Genomic DNA, 15,646 nt, shown 5'->3' on the forward strand with positions numbered 1-15,646 from the left:
GAAATTTCAAGATTTACAAAGGTCAAAAACTACATAAAGGTTCACATGATTTTATTATCATCCCCTTTAGTTATACCTTCATAAAATACTTAAAGAACAAATATAAACTCTACTTTATGAACAACATAATAAAAGCTCATAACTTTCTATGAAGTATGAGAAGAAGATGAAGAAGAAAAATAAAAGACTACCTTAGTTTGTATAGGGAAATTTAGTGTAAAAATGAGAGAATAGGGTGGGGTATTTATAGGAGAGCCTCACCCTCATCAAATCATAAAATTTAATGCAAGGTAAGTAGATTTAGACTAGCATAGGTGATGTGTCTAATGGTGGTGGAGTGAGAGGATTTGTTGAGTGATTTAGGGGATTTTGGGTAGTAAATCAAGGCATTAATGAGTTAAATCTATAAGATTTAGTAGGTAGATTTTGTGAAGTGACTCATGCAACACGACGACTTCGGCGAAACGCGCACGATTAAAACCATGCTCGAGTAGCCAAAAATGATCGCCCGATTTTACTTTACGGTTGGAACTTCGAATTTCGGCATTCCGAGTGAAAATATTTTACAAAATAGTTATGGACCAACTCAGGGTCTATCTTGACTCGAAATGTGATTACGAAGCCAATGGCGCGATCGGAATTCGATTCCGAGTTACGGAACTCAAAAAACCACTTTTTGAGCCGTACCGGGTGAGATTCGGCCCCGACAGTAGTCTGAAACCGACTGTCTCTGAAAATCATGAAAATTTTTCACCACGTTGGAAATAGAATTACAAGACTAAAACTCAACTAGAGTTTTGTCTAATTCTTTACCGAAAATTCCCAGAAATTCATATTCGAAAATATAATTAATAAAATCTTATAATTCAAAATCGTAAAATTTGCGGTGTTACAACCTGCCCAGGGCCTTGGTGACTTCAGACTCATCTCTCTTGTTGGTTGTATCTATAAAATCATCTCCGAAATTCTTGCAGATCGTCTTAAAATGGTGATCCATTCGGTCATCTCCGAATGTCAAACCGCCTTTTTAAAAGGTAGAAATATAATGGATGGGGTGGTTATTGCCAATGAGGTGGTTGATCAGGCTAGTAAAAAGAAAAAAAAAGTGAATGTTTCATCTTTAAAGTGGATTTTGAGAAGGCATATGATTCTGTAAATTGAAGCTTCCTTCTCTGCCTGATGGAAAGGATGGGTTTTTGGTTTAAATGGAGGAATTGGATAAAGAGTTGTCTTCAATCTAGTTCTGTGTCGGTGTTGGTAAACGGGAGTCCAACTTCGGAATTCCCAATGGCCCGAGGTTTAAGACAATGTGATCCTATTGCTCCTTTTCTTTTCCTTATTGTTGCTGAAGGTCTTGGTGGTATTATGAGATCGTCGGTTTCGAGAAATCTTTTCAGTGGTTATTCAGTTGGTACTGAAGGTGTGGTGGTTTCCCATCTTCAGTATGCAGATGATACTTTATTGATTAGGGAGAATACCTCAGATAACATATTGGTTCTCAAATGTATTCTGAAGTGTTTTGAGTTGATATTTGGGCTTAAAACTAATTTTCATAAAAGTAAATTTAATGGTGTTAAAGCTCTTTCATATTTCATTCACATAGCGGTTAATAAACTGTTATATAGTGTTGGATATGTGCCATTTAAATTCCTCAGTATTCCAGTTGGAGCAAATCCAAAAGGATGCTCTACGTGGACCCCGATTATTGAGTCCTTCAAGAAAAAGCTCCCCCTTTGGCAACAGAAGCTCATTTCCTTTGGAGGTTGGGTTACTCTCATTAAGTCAGTCATTTCCTCTTTACCAATCTATTATTTTTCCTTCTTTAAAGCCCCTTTATCTGTGATTAAAGATCTTGACAAAATTTGGAGGAGATTCCTTTGAGGTATGAGGGGAGGGTGTAAAGGTGTCCATTGGGTGAGTTGGGATAAGGTTTGTATGTCAAAAATGGAGGGGGGTTTGGGGTTAAAAAGTTTGTCAATTTTTAATCTAGCTTTGTTAGGCAAATAGAGATGGGGGTTATTAACTGAGAAAAAGTCTTTGTGGATTAAAGTCCCGAGGTCTAGATATGGTGATAGAGCGGGTTGTCAGGGTGAGACTGGTCGGTCTGAATGTTTTCTAAGAGGGTCGTCTTGGTGGAGGGATCTTGGTAGTCTAAAAAATAATGCAGCTAGTATTGGGGAATGTTGGTTTAGCGATGGGATTAGAAGGAGAGTAGGGTCAGGTCATATGGTTAGGTTTTGGACAGAGTACTGGGTATGAGTGAATTGTCTTAAAAATTATTTTGATAGACTTTTTCATGTAGCTGTGAATAAAAATGCTACTATTAGTTCCTTGGGTTTTTGGAGAAATGGTTCTTGGTGTTGGAATCTACAATGGAGAAGAAATTTATTCCTTTAGGAACAAGAAGGAGCTGAGAATTTGCTTAAGCGCTTGGAAGATGTCAAAATTGTCCAAGATAAAGATGATGGATAGTTGTGGGTTCATGACAAAAGTGGTGGCTACTCTGTTCGTAGTGCTTACCAGGTGCTTCGAATTTGTTCTAATCAACTTGATGATGTCTTTTATAAAGGGATTTGGAGTAGTATTGTCCCAACAAAGATGAGATGTCTTGTTTGGAAAATGGTTGTAGATGGAATGCCGACTCGCTTAAACCTTACTTCCCGGGGTATCCTTGGGCCTAATGTGCTTTCTTTGTGCTCCTTATGTGGTAAGGTGGATGAATCTATTGATCACCTATTTTTTTCTTGTGATTCGTCTTATTCTATTTGGCAGAAGATCTATTCGTGGTTTGGTATTTGCTATGTTCTCCCTTGTGATGTTAGAACGCACTTCTTGTCTCACACCCTTTTGGTTAAGAAGATGAAGGATGCCACCCATAATTGGATATCGATCTGGTTTGTCACTATCTGGTCTCTCTGGGTAACCAGGAATAATATTGTCTTTAAATAGGAAATTTTCAATCTAGAGGATGTTGTGAATGTAATTTACCTTAAGTCATTGAACGTCCTTAAGGCTTGTTCCCCTTCTTTTTCTACTTCTTACTTGGAGTGAGTCTGGAATCCTTCAGCTTATTTTTAGATTATAATTCTTAATTTCTAAGTGGATAGGAATACCACTTATTCTCCTAATTTTTTATTTTTTATTTTTTTTCTATCTAATCAATTTGCTGATAAAAAAACAAAAAACAAATAAAAAACAAATATGTATGATTAAATATATTGAGGATGCAGTAAAATGTTTGAGAAAGTTCTTTGAAATCCATTTCATGACAAGAAAGAAAGCTATGTGCTAGGATCTCATCCAGTCTAGATATTATACTTAAGGTGAAAAAACTTAGTACTATAGCGATCACTGTAAGTCGAAGGCATATATAATGTATAGAAGATAGAATTTTCTTTTGTTTCCTCCTCTTTTATAAAAAATAAAAAAATATTAAAAGAGTATGAAATAATAATAAATAGATTAGTTCAGAAACGAACTTAAATCTTTGTTTAGATTGAAACATGAATTAACATGTTAATTTTCCAAAATTAATTGAATATATATTTTATTGCTGATAATCACTTTTTATCAAAATAAGTCAACATGCAAAGATGGAAACCAATGGAATCTCAGAGGAGGGGTTGTTCGTAATTAAATATATTAGTACCTGCACTTGCTATTTAGTTACCTGTGACTAACTCTCATAATGTGTGGGATCTAAGTTTGGCTTTTTTAGATATATAGATAATGGGGACTAAAGACTTTAAAACTTATTGTTGAATGAGGTTGGATATAGATAATGAAGTACTTAGACCCATGAGTACTTAGACTCGTAATTCTTAATGTAATATCATGTATGTAAATATGATGTTACTATATCTTGATTAAACAATTATTGTTAAATAATTTTTTTTATAATAATGTTGAAGTAATAATTTTATTTTTATGCTTATTTTTTGTAAAAAAATTGTTTAATTGAGAATTTAAAATTGTTGATTTATGTTTGAGTTTTGTTTTGTAATTTGTTTCTTCTTCTCGGTACCTAAAATAACACAATAATGGATTATAGGAAACATGTTGACAATTAGGTAAATTGCTCATAATTGTTCCAGTATTTTCTAATTCTATGGGTATTCACAAATTTATTGGGTATCCATGATCCATATGTAATGAACTATTCATGTAGATCAGGAACGAGTATATATCTAAATATATGAATGAAAAGGTAGGTATGAGTATTTACTACTGAAACTCATTTAGATCCATTATTTTCCCTAATTGTAATTATTAATTAGGTAGTTCTTTGTTTAGATCCCTCTATAGTTGAATAATGTGGAAGCTCCTTTTTCTCTCATTTTCTTTAAATAAAGGGATTAATATATCTGTATTGATTGTGTAAAATATGTTACGGACATGATTAAATATTATACACCATTCATGTTACTTTTATTTATTACATCATATATTATTTATGTATATTACTTTTATTTTTTTATATATTACTTTTATTTAAGAGTCAATGATAATTAATATATGAATGATGATAACCATGCACTGACAATGCAAAATTCTCTAACACTTTTAGTAAGTAGATATTAAAATCTTAAAAATTTATTTGGGAATTAAATTTTGGAAGGGAAAAAGAAAAAAAAAAACTTAATAGTCATATTACAAATTTATTTCATAACTTTTAAGGTTTCGCTTCCATTTATTACCTTCCAAAAAAACCAACTACAAAAGACAAGTTAAACTGAAGTTCAAATTATTACATTGAATCCAATATGAAGAGGCATTGCCTTTCAACAATTGGGATTGATTAGAACGAATTATACTACTGTTCTCATGTAAATTGGAGGAGACGGTTAGAAATTTAGTAAGTAAAATAGAACAAATAAATGTAAGTCCAATTGTTGGAGGAAAAGATAGACTAAGAAAACCACTGAAACAATTTATGAAAATTCAGATATTTTGGGATTACAACTTAGTTATTGTTAGTACCAACTTAAATTACTCATTTGGGTATGCTCTAAACATGACTGAGCTTGAATTTGTCCCATTCTATAATCACTCACTCGTAACATTTGTATGTGTCTGTATTCAAATATGTACAAAGTAATAACACTTTTTTGAATGAAAATATTAACGATTCCTTAAATTTTTCATCATATATACATAATTAAAAATATATACATGTATCATATTATATATCAAATTACATATTCATAATATTGAGAAGACTTTATCCAAAATGCGTATGTATGATATTTAGTCAGGTTTAAAGGCTAACCTAATCAATATTTAAGAGTCGGATTAGTCTCGGATCTAGAGCCAAGTCAGAGATCAAAAAATGACTCGACCAATATTTAGGACTGGGTAAGGACAAGTCTTAATCCATCCCAACCTGATGCATGTTTACCCTATTATGTTAGTTGAGACAAGTTTCAATTTATAAATCACACGAGCCAGCGTTTTTAGCATAGTTCACTAGTGCTGTGGACATTTGAGTTCGTTGGGCAAAGTCTTATAGAGGCTCTGGCCCTCAGTTTATGATCTATTGACCAACAAAAGAATCCATCTTTTGGAGGAATAGGAAATGTAGCTTGAAAATAATCTTTCCAAAAATTCCCAAAACCAAAATATTTAAGAAAGTGAACCAATGAGACTTTCTTTGAAAAACATTAAATACAATCAATGATGTTTACTGTATTGAAATGTATATTACAATTTGCGCAGTGTATTACCCCACTAGCACTCTCCAGATTCCAACAAACATTGGGAGGGAAAAAGAAAAGACAAAAAAAAACTATATTTTAAAGAACAAAGGTAAAAAAAGGACAATGGAAACCCACCTCTAAAATTCATGCACACAATATACAAAAATACACAACAATGAATTAGACAAACACAACCCAAAAAATTTCTTCTCTGTGATGCTAAATGCTAATCATTAGTGGCATCAATTGCTTTGCCTATCCTGGCCTGTGAGATTCGATTGGCATAAATTGTGGCTAACTTCAACTGTGTGCTGTTAAGCCCTTGCAAATATGGCAAGAATGCTTTCCCAAGCATGATGTAGATATCCACAAGACAGAAAACAACACTCTGTAAACATCCACTGTTAACATAAAAATGAGAATAATGAATCTAAAGTGTGTCACACTAGAGGAGCCTTTTCCATATACAGTTAATGTTTTAAAGGAAGATGAAAGTTATTCATGAAGAACAGTGTAAAGTGGCCTTAAGTTAGGAAGAGAGTACTTTTAATAACAAAATCGCCCTTCAATAACAGAAATGTTTGTAGTTATAAAAAACTAAGTCCAACTCAAATAATTCAAAGAAGGTTCTGCTTAATAATCCCAAGTTTCAACCAATGACAAAATTGTCCTTTTGCCCCAGAAGCCAGAATACTTTTTTTCCCTAATGTTGTAGTAGACAGCTATTTTACAAAGGTATCAAACAGGTCTGAAGGATCTAATCTCCAGTTGTCAGATATATTTGTTATAACTCCACACAACAATCATTCTCTGACAAGGATAAAAAAAATTACCAACTAAAGTTTCATTAAAGGGCCATAAATTATTGCAGATAAAAAAAATCCAAATACCTTGTGAACATCTGCACTCTGGTTTCCAAAAGCTTCAAAAAGAGCAGGCAGAAACGAGGGTAACTGAGCCATCAGTTCCTCCTGAGAGAGCCGGCCCACAAGCTGAAGAAATGGATACGATGTTGAATTAAGATAAATGTTTATAAAGCATATTCAGATCATGCACAAAAATGGATCACCACCTGTGCGGCATAGGTAATGTTATGTTGTACAGGTACAAATATTAGCTAGAATTACAGATAAGGGGAATATGGTATATGATATGGCTAGGATTCTTAAAACACATTAATAAAACAAAAAAATGATCCATTAGCATGCACTAGTGGTATGAAATCCACTTGTATTTCCTAACCACTATTGTTCACTGATTTTGAGTACCAAGACTTGAAACAGTTTAGTGTGTGCACATCAATTCCCATCCATGATGGCAATCAGGGAACAGTGTTCAGAACCTTTTCCTAAGAAATATGTAAACTCTGAAATCAAGTAGCCAATGAACAGATGAAATAGAATATCTGCTGGAGTAACTAAGCAATACCCTAGATGTATCCATATTTAAAATCCAATGTGTGTGTGCGTGTATATATATATATATATAAGGAGTGACTCAAGTGAGAATAATTCTCGTGTAAAATTGTAAGAACAATAAATATTGGTCATACAACCATATATGGATGGTTAAGATTACCCATTAATAGTCATATGATCACTTAGAAAAGTTATGTGCATTTACCTTTTAATCTTGACCATTCGAATAAGATCCAATGGTCTATACTAATTGTTTTCCTTTCTCATAATAAAAATTGTTCTCACTTGAGCCATTTCCTATATATATATATAACAGAAGCATACTTGCAGTACAGGCTTTATTTGAATCATAGTTCATATAGGACACATAGGCAGTAACATTTCATCCATTTTGAGATATCATTGATTCATAGGGTATCTCTTTCCAAATTAAAATTAAAGGTTGTCCAAGGCAATACATTAATTACCTTCGTCAAGCAATTAATGCAAGTGACGAGAGTTTTCTCATCCTCTGTGACCAGTAGAGGGACAATAACCTGAAACAGTTTAAATTCTGAAAATCAGCTTTAAGTGAACTAGGTAGACCCACCACCACCTACTTTAATATTTTAGAGGGACTAGGAAGGGCCAGTGTAAAAAAGGTAAAGAAATACATACACTTAAACATCTGAATGGATCGTACTGTGATAAAACAATGGTCAGGCAGTGCTCTGATTCATTTGAGACCTGAATAATGGATAAAAGAGGCTAAGTGTGGGAAAAAATCAACTATAGAAAAGATAAAATAGAACAGGATAAATCTGGTTACCTTTGGAATGATATCTTTTGTACCATGAAGCAGCTTCTCAATTACAATCTCAACTGAATTCTTCTCCATGGTGCCTTTCTGTGAACAATAGAAAGTGAACAAAAAGATAATTTGTTATGATATTATTTTAAGTCCAAAAAATGCCTTCAAAAGGAGAACCATGTACGGTTGCAAGTACTGATATGAGCAAGAGCATAATCCAACAAAACATGGCAGAAAAAGGAGGAAGTACCTGGTTTTTAAGCATTTCAACTATCAACAAAAGAGCATGCTCTCTCATTGAGGAATCTGAATCATCCCACACCTCAAGCACAACTGTTAAAATCTGATTGAAGTACTGCAGTACACCATGAAACTATCATCACATAAAGAAGACAAATCCAAGTATACTGTTCATTTTTATTTAACATAATTGGAGAAATTACAATTCTTTTACAAGGAGGATTTATCTATTTATCAATCTAACGTGTGATTGCACACAAAGAGTCAGTGAGCATTCACCAATACAACAACAAATGTCTTTTCCCGCTAAACAAGGTTGATGTATCATGTATGGACACAGGAACATGTCTTACATATTCCTTAAATTTAAATTAATAAATGATTAAATAAAAACAAGCTGCGAAAACCCAACTTAGAGGGGGGTGGTGTCTTAGACTAGGAAGATAAACATCATTACTTAATATTAACTGTCAAATGAAAAGCATTGATATCTCAATAAAAAAGCACATTTGTGTGATTATGAAGATGGATTTTCTTTCAATCCAAAATAAACTGCACTTAACAAGCACCACCGGCAATCATACAACTTGAAGACGGAAAGATATTAAATATCACATTAAACATACCTTCGTCCAGATAGAATGATCATTTGTCATAGAAGCTTCAACTAACTGATCAAGTGCAGTCCACTTACTTGAAATAGGGCTTCCATTACCACCACTGCATATCTACACAAACAACTAAATATGTTCAATTGTTATATAATAGACCTAAATAATTAGTTACAAGCATAGGCTACATAAAGTTGTCCACAAGCAGCCACTTGTCTTTACATTGTGATATGACTTGGCTGCTCTGAATAAGCTCTGGCTGATTCTAAAGTTTTGCATCTGCTTTGGAAAAGGATTGGGCAGATCTATTGAGACAATGATCGTTTTTCTTCCAATATTTTTCTACTGCAATTTGCTGTTCTTACAGAATGCTTTAATGCTTTATCTCCTTCTGATTAATCTCACTCTATCTCTATCTATATTTCAAACAGATTTTTTCAAATAATAAAATTATAAAGTCAACTCATCCTCAACTACTTGCACAACTCACCACTTGAAGAATTTGGGGAATGCTGGGTCCTATGTCTGTCAAGGAGTTAATCATTAAAGCTTCAGCTGAGTGATGATTAAGTTCCAAATCAGATGGACGTTCTTTGTCATGGACGTTCTTTGTCATGTACGTAGCCTTTGGCAACATTTAAATTCTCTAATGACATCAGACCATTAACATCCAGACAAGGAGTTAAAACACCCTCAAAGTTTAAGCTACTGTCCACATGTCTAAGTTGGCTAGTTTGTAAGCCAAAGTTTTGACCCATTGGATTGCCTGCATAAGCCAGATCTTTAGTTTTTGAACCAAGACTACCACTGTTGCAATCAGTCTCAATATTCTGATAGAAATGTTCCTGGGTTTCACCAGAAGCTGCTTCGTCAAGACTGGCTTTAATCAGGGTCGAATCTTGAGAACTCCACTTCCTGCCACTATCACTATCTACTGAACCAGTAGAATACCTTTCAAGGTAATGAGCTTTCCTAGATAAACCGATATATCTATCTTCAGAGGAAGTTCCCACAACATCAGATGGATCATAGGAAGACTTAGAATGTTGTCGCTCTTTCTTGTTCTGCAGATAGTTCATTAGGTCTACTTCAACACGAGGAGTGTATTGTTTAAGAGCTCGTCTCAAGGAATTTTGTTCTTCAACTGATAAACTAAGAATAAAGTTAAGAACTGCAATTGAATCAAAGTGAGAGTACAATGATATAATGCATGTAATAGCTACTTTTTTAAGCTTTGTACTTTAGTCGTGAACCAATGGCATTAATTTAGTAAGCCATAATTTTAGGATGCCAATATTAGCAGCACCTTCTGGATTCATCACATGCTTATTGAATGAATTGCTTGCAAATTCAATAACAGCCAATTTAGCCTTTGGAGATCTTTGCTCATCTAGTGAGCGTAACAATGCAGGTAAGAGAGAATCTACATTGTAAGTTTTGCTAAGAATTTCCGAAGTTGTTGAACATGGCTGCCTAACAAGCTCTTTTGGGTCAATCATCCGAGAAAATACATGGGGTAATATTCTTTCCATGTAACCCTCAAAAGGCTTCCGACATGCTGGAATGATATCTGCAAGTGTTGAATGAGCAGCCTTTGCAACTTTATGGTGGGGATCATCCAAGTGCTGGAAAAACAACTTCATTACTTTCTCAAAATTCTGGACAACTTCTTGAATTCCCTTTGTACCTTGCTGGAACAAAGAGTGTAGATAATTGAACGCATCAACCCTTGCAGACCAGTCAGAACCTGAACGAAGTCCTTCACTCAAAGCTTCATGAAGAGATGTTGGTCTCTCTACATAATGTGTCATCTCTCCAAGAGACAGCTGGTTATCATCAAAACTCCTTCCAGAAGACATACGTCCAGATACATTCTTTCTCGATAATGGCCTCTGGAAATTGGGCACATAACTATCATGTGAGCCCCTAAAGTTTCCCTCTCTATAAGAATCATCTAGATAATGTTTATCAGTATTGGGGTTCATAAATCTCCTAGCCTCCCCAATGTCACTGTTGTACTCAACAGAACTTCTTTCTGGAAACCTTTCAGGACCCCTTTTACTCGAATATGGTAAAGGCTCAATACCAAAATTACTATGATGTGATAACTTAGCAAAATCTTTGGAAGCTTGAATTTGAGTAATTATGTCAGACAAGCCCAGCCCACCAATTCTTTTACTACCTTTATTGACACAAGATACAGTTGATTCTGTTGTTAAAGAGCTTGTCAAATGATTAGATGCAGGGACAGCAGCCGGGAACGGTGGATCACGAGATAATGGAGGGTCAACTCCTGCACTAGGGACAATAAAAGAAAAATTTAGCCGCTCGTTAGTAGTTTATAAAAAAAACCATATCACAGACGCCATCAACCATTAAATGGCATCAAGTCCAGAAAACTGATATAGAAATTAAATATTTATCAGGCAGAAGTATTTGGTACCTAGATCCAAACTTGATGGTCGACGAGATGAATTGGGCTTATCAGAAAAATCCAGGCCTCTAAGCATGCTTTCAATAGCAGTGACCTTCTGTTTGCTTGCATGTAAAACACTTTCCAAACTTCGCTCTGTACCCTCTCCGAGGGACTTAGTTTGTGAAAGACGTACACCGGAGGAGATAGATATCCCTGACGATAAACTTGAACTTCTATCCATTGCAACAATAGCAGAAGTTCCATAACCAGGTAAATATGAAGAAGCAGAGGCTTGACTGGGTAATGACATTGCTGCACCTCTATCACGAACAGAAGGTGAAGCATGTCGCCTATGTATTCCTCCATCCTCTTCATTTATTAGCTGCAATTTACATTCACTTTAAAAGATCACTTACGAAACAAAACAAAGTAAGAATAACACCCTCGTGACCGTAAGTATGTACCCTTTGAATAACAGGGTCAAAGGACAAAAATAAGCGACGAGTACGATCTGGCCAAGTTTTTGCAAACATTCTGTAGCACATCCTTGCAGTAGATCGTACCTATCAAGTTTAATACTGATCATTTTCAAGCACATATATACCTTAACAATAATGAGGTCATGTAAGAACAATGTCAAGTCAATGAATATATTAACAAGCTTCTGTCTTATACAAATAAAAGGTTTGCAAGAAAAAAGAAAGTAGCATAGTTTACGGAGTAACTCTGCATCATACTACAAGACAGTTTTTCAAATATCTAAACAAATACGGTTGTATAATGAAACAGAATAATGAAATAATCATATCATTCTGCAAACCCCTTCAGAAAGATTGAGTCAAATATTTTTTCACAAGGTGGGGTCAGCACTCCTAGTACATATATCTATTGTTTTTATCATTTGACAAACAAATTTTACAATTTCTTTAGGGCAGTAAAGTGCAAACAAGAGCATGACTGTAGCAGAGTCGAGAAGTTGTGTTGGATGAGTGGTCATATGAAAAAGAGTTAAGATAGGAATGAATGTATTAGAGATGAAGGAGTGGTACCTAATGAGGAAAAGATGGTTGAATCATGACTAAGATGGTCTGGAAATGTGAGAAGACAAATAGAAGCCCCATTAGAAGATTGATCAAACAGAGAATGAACCAATAATTAGAGGAAGAGGAAGACCAAGAATAACTCTAGGTGACACCATTAGAATGAACTTGTACCTAAATGGCCAATCAGAAAATTTGCTTTTTGATAGAGCACACTGGCATAGTTTGAATTGATCCGAGTAGGAAGTCATGAAGTGAGGCAGAAAAGGAAGCTCCGATGGGAGGAGAGGCTCAAGGAAAATTAGAGGTGAGGGCAGGCATGAACTGATCAAGGTTTTGCAATTTAGACAGGGAGGTTTGCAGACCCTTGATGTCTTCTCTAACGTTTCTATATCTGGTTCTATGTTAGTTTCTATATAGAGATTAGAGAGTGAGAAAGAGAGATAAACTTCTATACAGAACCTTCTACTGCACCTGTATCAGCACGAGAATATGAGATATATCAGTTACTTAATACAATACTGTCTGCATTTTCTGTTCCTACCAGTATAAAAGTAAGATTTATGATGTTGATATGTGTATGTGTATGTGTATGTGTATGTGTGAAAACATTGGAGAGGCCACTTTATCTTTGGCTGGTCATAATAGAAGGAAGCTTCACTTCTGCACACAATTGCAGATTACCACATTATACACTAAAACTGTGATTTTACCAAAAGATAAACAAAAAGCATGGATACCACTTTTACTTCCCACAACTGCAAACTACAACACACTTACAAAATAGATGCAACAAAAAGGAAAAGCTAATCAGAGTTGACATATATGCCGAACAATTTAGGTTTACAGAAGTCAAATAACCTAAAACTATAAAGCTACCTCACTCAATGCGTCTTTGACACAACACTTTATCATATCCTCATATAAATTAGCTGATCGGTGTATTTCTGGTGCATCAGGCCAATGTTCCAGGATCAAAAGACCATATTCACAACACCTACAATACAAATGATATTCATAAAAAATGAAAAACAACATGTCTCTCTCCAATAGTTTATAATTCATACCTGGCACGAAGTATTGCATTGCGGTCATTTTTTGCACAATCAGCTACACGTGGAAGCAAACGAGAAACTTTGCAGTTGCGCAGCATCTGCTAAGTAGGGTACAATGGTGAAAATGGCACATAGAAAGGGGATAGGAAGATGCAGACAATTAGATGAGCAGATTGAATTACCGTTTTAATGCAGTTATCTGAAGACTCTGCAATTACAAGCACAGTAATCACAACCAGTTTGAAAAGGACCTGAATATCAGACCAAGAATTAATAAAAATTCTGAAAGCATCACAATCATGAAAGTCAAAGATAGCAAGTTGAACTTACTGGAATAAACATTTCAGCACATGCTTCAAAATCACCCGAGAGTTCCTTTGACAAAAAGCACAGTAGATGACAAGCCTACAACAAAGCAAACGAAAGACAAAAAGCAGTTCTGTATGAGTAATGATATAATAAGAACCTGACCTAGAGATAAGGTCCGAGAATTTAATTATTAATAGAGACAAAACCAACAAACAAATAAAGGCAGGGTCTCATTCACTTTAAGAGGTGTGACATGGGCATTGACTCTGAAGCAAGTTGTAATACGAGCATCGGTAGAGAGATGAAGAGGTGTGACTCATTTGCTTGGATTCAAGGATGTGACACAAACATTAGTTAGCATTTACGCAAGGTGTGTGTTGTGGGTATACTCTTTATGGTGGAGTATTATATTTCTTTTGAACTAGGATTGTGGGAGAAGACAGTGGTGGTAGCAGTTGAGGCTTTCCAAGAAACTCCAAAGTTCAGTTTGACTGAGTATTGAAGGAGGACGATTGTTGGTAAACTTTTGTATACAGGTTCCAATATATCGAAAGATTTCCTCTTATTAACATCTCAAAGATGCTTAGAAGGTATATGTTATAGGGGAACAGTTAAAGGAATTAGACATTAAGCAAGGTAAAGTCGTATATTCGCTAAGGTGAAGATTTTTATGTAGATTTCCTAAGGAGCGGGATATTCGTCTATTTCAATCAAGGGGGAGATTGTTGGAATGTTTGAACTTTGAAATATGTTATTATATGAAGTTTCACATTTTTTAAGACTAGAATAGAGTATAATATTAATGTTATATATTGGACTTAGGTCCCTTGTTATAATGGGTCCATGGATGTGCTAGGGTCTTATTCTCTAATAATATTTTGGTAATCACTCAACGCTCTCATGGATTCTCAGGGACATAGGCACAATTGGCTGAACTCCTTAATAAATTTTTCTTGTTTCTTCTCTTATATTTATTCTATTCACTTTATTTGATTGTTTGTGACCAACGCTACGCGTCAATCGCTTCCACTGCACCAACACCACTAGACTAATATCTTGTTAGTAAGGTTTACTAATATCTTGTTAGTAAGGTTTTTTTGTTTGCAAAAATGTTTCCCATTTTTTAATTGAGAAAAAATGTGTATACATTTTTTGATCAACAATGAAAACTTTATTAATCAAGAAATACAAATATTATGAGAGCAAGTGATACTCTTATCCACTGAATCACTGAATTAACAAAAAGAAAAACAAGTTGATGGATGTCTCACCCCATCAACATAAAAGTAACAGAAGAAAGGAAAATGAGCGATAATAAGGTTTCAGTGTAAGAGTTTTTTATACTATCATTATATTATTTATCATTCATTTCTCAATCATTGTTGAATTTTCAAATAAAGTAATCAAAATAAATGATAGACAATGTATTAATTGTGTATAAATTTTTCCAGTGTAACATATTAACTCTTTCCAATTTTATTTCTATTTAATGAAAATAGTTTTCAGATTTAGGAAATGGAAATTTAATAATAATGTATGGTTAGAACTGTTATTTTTTACTTTCAGAAAACGAAAACAATTAAATAAACTTTACTTTTTTAAATCAAAGAAAGTATGTCTGGATATTTTTATATTAATAATTAAACATTAACTTTGGTGAAGTTCAAAATTAAAAGAACACTTTCTGTGATTCTATAAGTTTTAAAATATTTATATATTGTCATAGAATATATGTGTGGTTTTTAAATTATGTTGAAATAAAACTTTTTTTCATATTATTGGATCGGTGAAACTGCATCGTCCACACTTGATTCTATACTATTTTTTTATAATCACTTGATTTTGTACCTCAATCATATATTAATTCAAATATTTGATGAAAATAATAGCGTTATAGCTACCTCTTTTCACTTGATTATGTCAAAGTGTTGGTTAAAGTTGTACATGTTTGATTCATCTTAAACAATGTCTTGGATTCGAGTCTTGTAAATAAAAAAATATCTACCAGAAGAGTTAATCTCACATACATGTATATGTTTCCGGCTCGAATAGAATTGTCTCTGATCCGAGT

At 34.2% G+C, this 15,646-nt stretch overlaps 1 pseudogene; it reads right to left on the reverse strand.

Annotated features, from left to right (window-relative positions):
- On the reverse strand, positions 5,632-13,807 carry LOC109334817 (annotated as a pseudogene).

Source organism: Lupinus angustifolius, chromosome LG19 (assembly GCF_001865875.1).
Source record: "Lupinus angustifolius cultivar Tanjil chromosome LG19, LupAngTanjil_v1.0, whole genome shotgun sequence".
In the NCBI taxonomy this organism is placed as follows: domain Eukaryota; kingdom Viridiplantae; phylum Streptophyta; class Magnoliopsida; order Fabales; family Fabaceae; genus Lupinus; species Lupinus angustifolius.